This window comes from Propithecus coquereli, unplaced genomic scaffold, assembly GCF_000956105.1.
Source record: "Propithecus coquereli isolate 6110/MARCELLA unplaced genomic scaffold, Pcoq_1.0 Scaffold17, whole genome shotgun sequence".
Lineage (NCBI taxonomy): Eukaryota > Metazoa > Chordata > Mammalia > Primates > Indriidae > Propithecus > Propithecus coquereli.
The window spans coordinates 8965011-8976247 of NW_012141635.1; the positions used below are offsets into that span (position 1 = coordinate 8965011).

The 11237-nt window shown below is 35.8% G+C and overlaps 1 pseudogene across 1 annotated transcript in view; it reads right to left on the reverse strand.

The window, feature by feature from the left end:
• Positions 1-559: 559 nt before the first annotated feature.
• LOC105808193 overlaps positions 560-11237 on the reverse strand; it is a 12538-nt pseudogene continuing 1860 nt past the window's right edge. Inside the window, exon 2 of the transcript XR_001137368.1 lies at positions 560-665. The product of XR_001137368.1 is annotated as a 60S ribosomal protein L28 pseudogene (transcript). The remainder of the gene's footprint in view (positions 666-11237) is intronic.

An 11237-nucleotide genomic window follows, 5' to 3' on the forward strand; every position in this document is an offset into this window, starting at 1 on the left:
CCAAGGTAAAATTTGAATTACAACTTTGAATCTTCTTTAAGTTACTGTAACATGTTAACTTTTACTACAGATAGGAGCCTCATGAGAGGATAAATAAACTTTAAAAAGTTTTCGATTTTAAAAACCCTTCTTAATAGTCTCTATTTTACCAAATTTTCCATGTCTTTAAAAAGACTCTCAAAAGTGTATGGTGCTATTTCAGCTGCTGTGAAATTCAAACAAAAAGAATCGTTTACCCTCCTTTTCATAAGTTTAAAGACTCAAAAATACAATGTAGCCAGCAGAATCCACAAATATATATGATTATCATACAGATCCAGATACATACATTTAAAACATCATGACTAAAAATTAATTTTATATTCTAAGTATAGAATTTTTAGATGTGGAATCTCTGGTCAGTAATCAGGGCCCAAGTTTTTAAGGAAAAATAAACTACAATATTTTCCCAGTAAGAGAAGCAGAGGGCAATTGGCATTTGTTATGAATTTGGAAGGTGTATATGGATAGCTTTATAGTCTGCATGAGGAATATTAAGCCCATATTCTAAACAGCTTCCTCAAGGTTCAAGTGTGATGATAGCAAGGACTGTCTTCGACACCAGAGAATCCTGGATCCGGTGGTAGGGCTCTCTCCACCATTTCCCAGTGAGGTCAGACATTATGCTATCGGGAGGATTTGAAATAATTCAATTCTTCATTGTGTTTGTCTTCAGTATTGTGAATCTAATGGCTGGAGCATGGTAGGAATTTGTGCAAAAAGTGAGTTGTTGAGGAGAAGAGTTAATGAAAAAATGATAAGGCAAGAATTTATGTTAGAGTAGATTATAAAATAGAGGCGGCAATGTGAAAGCGGGAGGATGGAAGTGGCAAGGAGCTCCATGAGATCGATGGAGAGGGTTACAACCTAGAATCTTCTTTGTCATTGTCTACCACCCATTGTCCATGTCTCCTCACTACTACTCCACACAAGTGGAAAAGATTGAGTGATTTCTAGAGTGTCAGCTTTCTATAAGATTTTTTCATTAGCATAACAGTAAGTGCTCCATGTGCTATTAATAATAATATCCAGTGTTCACTTTAGCAAGAATCAAGTTCGGCACTCGTTCTCTCTATCTCATTTCATTCTCATAACAACCCTGAGGTAGATGCTATTTTTATGCTATGAAAGCAAACGAACAAAGGCTTGAGGCTTTGCGACTTTCCTAGGTCAAACCGATAATAAATGGTGAGCCTGGGATTTGGATGCTGTGCTGACTGATGGAGAGTGTTTGCTGCTAACAACTACAGGAGTATTCTGCATAAAACATGTGCTCTGTATAAATTAGTTTCATAGGATATAAATAGACAGAAAAAGGGAAAAACAGTTCTGAGTTCCTACAGTATGTTGGAACCAAGACACTTATTTGGTTTCTTCGAGATTTTGTGGGAATTTTAATTTATTATATGCATTACTTTTCCAAACGGATACAGAAACTATGCATGTTGCATTTCTAAAAATTGTTCGACCATGGGGCACTGGTGTAAAAATCATTTTTTTCCTAATTCATTTGTTTGTTTCTTTTTCTAGGTTACTTTCTATTAACTTTCTTGTCTTCTCCCAACATTTCAGCCTTGCATCATAGCTAGCCCCAAACCATTACTTGCTATGGTAAAACATTTGCAAGGTAGCTGAGGTATATTTCTTCCAAAATAGATTCATACAGCACTTTGATATTTCGGCTACTGTTGCCTTATTTTGAAACTATCTTTACTCTGAAAACTATAGAGTTTAAATGCACTGATTTTTTCATATACTTCCTAATAAAATTTTCACTTATCTATTACCTGAAGTGATGTATCACTTTGCACTTTTTTAAAAAATCTTTTTCAATTAAAGTGAATTTTATTGATGTCAGGAATGATATTTCATTCATCCTGATGTTTTCTCTATGCAAATGGTAGAATTTCAATAAATGTTTGCTGAACATGACTTCTTTATCCTTCTCTCCCAGATTCCACATTCCTGTGAATTCTTACTCATGTGCTATGTTTATTTCTATCCCTTTCATAATTAAGATTATTTATCAGGTGCTCATATATGAGGGTTTAGTTACCAGAAATCTCAAGTTAGACTTACTAATGGTCCCAGCTTTCATATAGCTCTTCACTTGGTAAAAGAAAAAGACCTGGAATTTATTTTTTTTTCCAAAGAATATTTCATAAACTATATACTTTTTTCTGATTGTAACAGATAACAATTTGAGATATCACAGCACCTTCTCACACTAGGAAGTCTATGGGAGAGGAGATTACAGTTATCCAAGTTGGGTATGACAGGTCTTGATGCTGGGAATGGGAAGGGAATATCAGCTTCAAGCAGTGACTTAAATAGAGTGGTGTGGTGACACTGCTTACAAACACAGAGGGAGAGAACGAGGCCAAAAGTGTTTGCTCTGGGTGCCTTCAGATAATTCCTCCCATCTGTCTGGGATGACTCTTGTTAGTCTCCATTGCGCAGAGTGATCCTGCTTCACTTTGACCTTTATTTCATCCAGAGCCTTACAACCACTTTCACATTTTTGTACTGAGTTCCCTTGTATTGACACGTCTCACCTGGTGCCTGCACTCATCTTTCCTTGAGTCCCTGAGAAATTATTTTTATGCCTTGCTTCTAACCCCAGTCCAGACTCAGTTTTTTCTTTAGATCCCTAGCCAGTCACGGATTTAATAGATCTCATTATACTGATTCTAAGAGTCATCAGTTTATGGATTTCTGTATTTACGCACTTATGATAAACTTACTCAATTTTCATTTTCTCTAATTTTTCTCTCAATTCTATTCTTGTTTTTCTCATTTGTATAGTGTCTGAATAAATTTGAACCACTTCCGTCTCTCCCGGTGGCACCAGCTATGTTTATGAAGGTCAAGTGGTAAATAAATGTCCATGTACTAAAAACCATATAATTGTATGTTCAAAAATCTACATCTTTTGATAACACTTGGTTATTGTTCTTATTTTTTTAATAGCCAAATACTCTTTACCAACCAAAGTGATTGAATAAAGTTGAATGGATAATAAATATTTATTAACAAAAATAAATTAACCATGATAATAAAGCAAGGAGACTGATTTTTTTATATGGTGGTAACAAAGGATATGTATGTTTTACTTACTTTGTGTGGCTCATAAACTGGTTCTGAAAGTAATCTTGGAAGAGTTTTCAGAAGATAACATCATTAGAATAACCAATGACTTGATTTCAGTCATTATTGATGGGTAAAAATATATTTATTTGCATATATAAATCTTGTCCAAGAATATACAAATTACGTGTAGAGAAGCCTGTTTAAAAACATAGTAAATAATCAGAGATCTCATCATACAAGTGGCATCCACATATTCATGTGCAATGGAGTCCTTTCACCAGGCTCTGGCCAGAGCTGAAGTTCTAGCCAATCTAACGCCTTGGCTTAGTGATGTTTGCCTGGACATGTAGTGAGTTGAAATAAGGCCAGAAGTGGAAACCTCAGCTCGGGGAGAGCAATGTTTGCTTGACTCTCAGGGCTGATCTCGTTGTTATTGCTAATTCCAACTTGGCTCCCACTAATCACTGGCAAAGGGATCTTATACTGTGTTACTTTCAATCTGGGGAAATATTTTAAAATTTGCCTTGGAGCAGACAGCTCAAGTTATAACTAACTGGTCTCATGCTAGCAAAATTAGAAGTTGTCAGTACATGTTTGTTGAATCAAATTGAACACCCCTGGATGCAACTAGCATTATTATAGGGAAGAGAAGCTTTGTACAATTACTCAATAGTTGTGGATCACCTACTATGTACTAGTATGTATGAAAGGGAGAACAAAGCTAATGTCTCTGACCTCTAATAGCTTCCAATCTTGTAATGACTGACAGTGAGATGTACTGCACTTCCTTATAAAACATATAGAAATAATGAGTGAGACCACAGCAAATTATCACCATGCCCCAGGTAACATTACAAAGTTTCAAACCATGTCTCAAGCCAAAACTGCAAATTCATGTCCTTGGCAAATTATACCAATTATAGCTCTGTGGTAAGGCTATCATTCATATAAATATTTACCTATCACTTAGCATAAAGCTTGCCATCTTATAAAAGCTCACCCAACAATGGGCAATCATGTAGGATCAGGATGGGGCTTCTTGACCATTTGCAAGTTGCAACATTTCCTTCCAAACACGAATTTGGAAAATGACATTGGAAACTATGATATAGTAATGCTATTACCTCAGGAAATGTATGTAAGTTATAACTTAAAAGGCAATGGAACTACTAACCATTGGGTATTTTCTAGGTCTTTATAGCTTACATTTTCTCCTGAATTCTCTTATGCTGGTTACCTTGTAATAGCTCTATGTGGGAATTCAGTAAATGCCCCTCTGCAGTCTTAAATGAGATGGAAAATATAATTGGATAGTATCTTTAATATAAAATAGGGAGGCAGGGAATTTCAGTGAAAGAAGTAGAGGCCAAATAATGTCCAGCTTAATCTCGATAAGTCAATAACATCTTGTAGCCCTTTTCTCTGAGCACAAGAACTGTCAAATATCGGTTTCAGACCTTTGGAAAGGTCCAGAAATTAAAGGAGAAATCTCTTCATCTAAGTACTGAGTAACTAGTTTCGATAAGTATGGTGATTAGATAATGTTTTCTTGAAAACAAGAGAAGCATTTGACTAAAAACCCCATTGATTTCTATTTCTTAGAATTTGATACCATTTGCTATATACTGACTGGCAAATGAAAATCTCATTTATTTATTTATTTATTCTTAATTTATGCTTGGTAAGATCATAATTCTTCACTGATCTGATTTTCCCTAAGTCACATCCCAATATTATCTATTTTTCTCCACTTTTTCTGTCTTCCTTCTCCCATTTCAACCAACTCCTGAGATGACTGTAACCTTGGCCGGCAGCTTGACTACAACCTTGTGAGAGGCCCTGAGCCAGAACCACCCAACTAAGCTGTTCCTGAATTCCTGATTCTCAGAAAGCTTGTGAGGTAATAAATGCCTGTTATACGATGCTATATTTTGGAATAATTTGTTACTCATCAATAGATAATTAATATAGGCATTATGTGTACTCACGGTAATGTTAGAGTAGGTAATCAGGTAGGTAGGAACAAAGGAGGAGGAATGGAAAAGTTAATCAGCTGGCTTGAACACACAGTGCTTGAACAAACAGCCAGATCCATGGCTGACCTGAGAAGTAAAGAGCCATTAATTGCCTCATGTGGACTTAGACACAGGTACAAAGTGACCTTTCGCTCATTGTACTGAAACCACCCTTCACACAAGCCAATAATGGGGTGCAGGGCGAGAACTGTGGTAAGGACCTAGCTAAAAATGAGGCACAGGCCTAGCAAAAATAATGGTAATAACTAGCCACTGTCCCCCTGTTTATTTCTCTATAATGGCTGCTCTGGAGCCACATAGCTGGCGGTCATAAAGATTTTTAGCTTTCTCCATAGATAACATCACCTTTTTGAAACCTAGGGGGTAGTTTCTGAGGTATCTTCCAGGTCCTTCATTCCAGTGGAGCGGCTAACCCACCCCGACCAGTGGCCCATACCAAGAAACTCACTCAGCTGATCTTGTGATCCCCACCCAAGAACCTGGTCAGCAAAGAAGACAATTTCTACAACCCTATGGTTCTGCCCCAACACAGCCAATTAGTAGACTCAATTGCCTACACCAAACTGTCTTTAAAAACCCTGTCTCCCTGGATTTGAGAAATTTTTCCCATCTCTTCACTTAGCGCTATGCAGAATAAACTCTTTCTCTGACATAACCCCTGCCGACTAAGCATATCGGCTTCCTTCTGGGCAGCAGGCAAATGAACCTGGTTGGACGGCAACAATACCACAATTATAACAAATTAACATTATGGTTTTGATCACCCTTGTGGGAAAAATAGGGGAACTGTGAGTAAGAACTGAGGTTGGACAGAATGAACACTGACTGCTCAGCCTGCTTTGATCTCAATAAATAAAAACAGCAACTACTTGGGATTCAAGGCAGTTGCTCCTTTAGAGCCTGCCCTCTTTTCCTTTCTTGAAAGCATACTTTCACTTCTGCACAGCCTTTTCTAAGCCTGTCTACTTTTACTCAATAACTTGTCACTATTGCCCAGTTGTGTGCATATCCTGAAATTTCTTTCTGTGACATTAGCAAGAACATTTACACCAGTGACAGTATGACATCATCACTCTACTTTGCCTTCTTTGGAGATCTTAGAGTTAAGACATGCTTCCTACATCTTGGATTCAATGTTACAGAGTTGACATTTAGATCTCTGTAAAACTACTGAGTATTAGCATTCACTACCCTTCATGTGGCCCAAAATGTGGGGCTGAACTACTGCTTTCATTCCCATCTCAGAATTGAAAAGCTGAACTCTTTAGTACCAGACTAACCTCCACAACTGGGCCTCATACTTAAACAACTTGCTTGGTAGAGGATTGGAGTATTTGAGAGAACAGGATATAGTTATTCAATAAAATTTTGCCTGTTTTATTTAGGTCAGAAACTATTTTTCTCCTCTTTTCCTACCACTGAAAAGAATATTGCTCCACAGATATAGTTGATTCCCATTTATGTTCTATCATGTGCCAAACACTGAATTAGTGAATATTAAACCATCACTCCCAAATGAAATACAGGATTAGGTTGCTGAAAGCCTCTCGTCACAACATTTTCATCAACCGATCAAAATATAACCTTGTTTTATGTGTGTTTCTGTTTAAAGACATCTTATTTCATATATACTGTTGATTATTAATATTGAACTGACAGCCAACATCATTGTAACTCATGCTGAACAAGCTTATCTAATATATACAGTACATAAATATTCTCCATAAAGTATATCATAGTCTTCTTACCCTTAAGAACACTAGATAGCACTTCAGAGCTACAGTTGGGGGCCATGTAAAACAGAAAAATTACCAAAAAAAAAAAATATGCAAAAATGTGCCATTAAATATGGGTCCCCTCTTCAATCTTCTTAAACAGAACAATTTCCAGCATAGAACCTTGTATCCTACAAAACTAACTTTCACATATGATGGAGAAATCAAGTCATTTCCAGATAAGCAAACACTGAGGAAAGTTATCATGACCAGACCTCCCATGCAGGAAATTCTCAGAATGGCGTTATACATGAATTAACACAATAGATATCCACCAGTATAAAATCATCCACAAAAGCTAAAGCCCACAACTATTATAAATCAATAGCACAAAAGGGAAAAGAAACAACATGGTACTACCCAACATGATGAACAGAACAGCATCCCACATATCAATTCTATCTCTTAACATTAACAGTTCAAATGCACCACTCAAAAGACATAGGCTGGCTGAATGGATGACAAAACACAACCCAAATAACTGCTGTCTCCAGGAAACACATCTAAACCACAAAGATGCACACAGACTCAACGTGAAAGGATAGAAAAAAATACTCCATGCAAATAGAAACCAAGAGAGAGCAGGTGTAGCCATTCTCATAAAATTGGCTTTAAATCAACAAAGGTAAAGAAAGACAAAGAGGGTCATTATACAATGGTAAAGGGAGTAATTCAACAAGAAGATGTAACAACCTAAATATATGTACACCTAACACAGCGGCTCGCAGATACATAAAGCAAATTTTACAGAGCTAAGCAAAGATATAAATAGCAGCATCATAATTGCCTGAGACTTCAATACCCCACTGTTAGAGCTAGACAAACATCAAAGTAGAAAATAAATAAAGAGACACTGGACCTACACCAGACTCTAGATCAGATGAAACTAACTGATATTCACAGAACATTCTACCCCTAAACTACTGACTATATATTTTTCTCAGCAGCACAAGACATTCTCCAAGACTGAACATATCTTAGACCATGATGAATTCAAAAAAATTAAAATAGTACCATCTTTATTCTCAGAAAACAGTGGAATAAAACCAGGAATCAATTCCAAGAGAAAGTGTTGAACCTACAAAAACTCATGGAAATTTAACAACCTGAGACTTAATGATCATTAGGTCAAGAATAAAATTAAAATTTGAAACACGGACTTGGGGGGAGGGGAACCAAGGGCAACACACATAACCTAAACATCTGTACCCCATAATATGCTGAAATAAAAAAAAATATGAAAAAAAAAAAGACTCTTTGAACTGAACAACAAAGGGAACGCAAGCTATCAAAATCCATGGAACTAAGCAAAAGCATTCCTTAGGAGAACATTCATAGCTTTAAATGCCTCCATCACAAAGATAGAAAAATTGCAAACTAAAAACCTAATGTCACATCTCAAGGAATCAGAAAAGGAAGAGCTAGCAGAACTGAATGCCAGCAGAAGAAAAGAAAAAATGAAGGTCAGAGCAGAACTAAATGAAATAGAAAAGAAAGAAACAAACAAACAAACAAAAATACAGAAGATCAACAAAACAAAAAGGTGGTTCTTTGAAGAGATTAAAAAAAAATCAACAGGCCACTTGCTAGATTAATCAGGAATAGAAGAGAAAGTACTGAGATAACCTCAATCAGAAATGAAAAATAAAACACTATAACTGATACTCCAGAAGTAGAAAACATTATCCATGAATACTGTGAAAATCTCTACACATATACATTTGAAAACATAGAGGAAATGGAGAAATTCCTGGAAATACACAACCTACCAATACTCAATCAGGAAGAAATAGAATTCCTGAACAGATCAGTAATGAACAGCAAAATGCAAGCAATAATCAAAAATGTTACAACAACAACAACAACAACAAAAGCCCTGGACCAAATGAATTCACAGCTGACTTCGACCTGACTTACAAAGAAGAGGCAGTATTCATACTACAGAAATTATTCCATAACATAAAGAGAGGAAATTCTTCCTTACTCATTCTCTGAAGCCAGTATCACTGTAATATCTAAGCCAGGTAAAAGAGACAGCAAAAAAAGAAAACTACAGACCAATATTCCTTATGAATACGGATGAAAAAATCCTCAATAAATTACTAGCAAACTGAATTCAGCAGCAGATCAAAAAAATAATCCACCACGACCAAGTGGGCTCCACCCCAGCTATATAAGGATGGTTGAACATATGCAAATCAATAAAAGTGACTCACCACATAAACATAAGTAAAAATGAAAGAACATATATTCATCTCAATAGCTGCAGAAAAAGCATTCAACAAAATTCAGCACCCCTTCATGATAAGAACCCTCAACAAACTAGGCATAGAAGGAGCATATCTCAAAATTGTAAAGGCTATACATGACAAACTCACAGCCAACATCATGCTGAACAGGGAAGAGTTGAAAACATTCCCCCAAAGAGCAGGAAGAAGATAAGGGTGTATGTACACTGTCATCACTTCTATTCAATATAGTGCTGGAAGTCCTAGCCAGAACAATCAGGCAAGAGAAGGAAATAAAGAGTATCCAGATCAGAATAGAAGAGGTCAAAGTATCACTTTTTGTTGATGATATGATCTTATATCTAAAAAACACCAAAGACTGTACCAAAAGACTCCCAAAATTGATCAATATATTCAACAAAGTCTCAGGTTACAAAATCAATGTACACAAATCCATAGCATTTCTATATACCAAAAACAGCCAGGCTGAGAATCAAATCAAAGACTCAATATCAGTGACCAAAGCTACAAAGAAAATAAAATACTTAGGAATATACTTAATCAAGGAGGTGAAAGATCTCCACAAGGAGAACTATGAAACATGGAGGAAAGAAATTACAGAGGACACAAACAACTGGAAAAATATATCATGTTCATGGATTGACAGAATCAACATTGTCAAAATGTCCATACTACCCAAAGTGATTTACAGACCCAATGCAATCTCCATCAAAATACCAATGTCATACTTCACAGAGCTAGAAAAAATAATTCTACACTTCATTTGGAACCAGAAAAGAGCCCGAGTAGACAAGGCAATCTTAAGCAAAAAGAACAAATCTGGAGGAATCACCTTTTCAGACTTTAAACAATACTACAAGGCTATAGTAACCAAAACAGCATGGTTTTGGTACAAAAATAGAGACATAGACCAATCGAACAACAAAAACATATAGAGAGAACCCAGATATAAAACCACCTACCTACAGCCCACTGACAAAGCAGACAACAACATACAGTGGGGAAAAGTAGCCCTTTTCAATAAATTGTGCTGGGAAAATTGCATAGAAACATTCAGAAGAATGAAACAGGACCCCTTATCTCTCACCACTCACAAAAATTAATTCAAAATGGATATAAGACTTAAAGGTAAGTCATAAGACCTTAAGAATTCTAGAGGAAAATTTAGGAAAATACTTTTAGATATTGGCCTAGGCAAAGAATTTATGAATAAGACACCAATAGCAATCACAGCAACAACAAAATAAATAAATGGAATTTGATTAAACCAAAAAGCTTCTGTATAGCAAAGAAAACAATCAACAGAATAAATAGACATCCTACAGAACGGGAGAAAATATTCACAAGGTCTACATCTGACAAAGGGCTAATAACCAGAATCTACAAAGAACTCTACCAAATCAGCAAGAGAAAAAACAACCCCATTAAAAAGTGGGAAAAAGACACGAACAGAAGCTTTTCAAAAGAAGATACACAAATGGTCAAAAAATATATTTAAAAAATCACTCAGAAAATTGCTCAAAATCACTAATCATCAGATGAATGCAAATTACAACCGCAATGAGATATCACCTTACCCCAGTTAGAATGGCTTTTATTAAGAAGTACAAAAACAATAGATGTTGGCATGAATGCAGAGAGAAAGGAACACCTATAAACTGTGCATCCATCTTGTCTGGGGCTTTTTTTCAGTGGAAGATATTTTATTACTGCTTCCATCTCTTTGCTCATTATTGTTTTTTTCAGAAGCTGTATTTCTTCCTATTGGAGTCTTTGGAGGTGATGTGTTTCCAAAAATGTGTCCATTTCCTCTACTTTTTTGAGTTTATGTGCATAGAAATTTTCATAGTATTCACAGATGATATTTTGTATTTCTGTGGTACCATTTGTAATATCTCCTTTTTCATTTCTGCTTGAGCTTATTTGGGTCCTTTTTATTCTATTACTGGTTAATCTAGCAAGATGTCTATCAATTTTATTTATATTTGTATTCAAAGAACCAACTCTTTGTTTCATTAATCCTTTGTAGTGTTTTTTTATTTTTCATT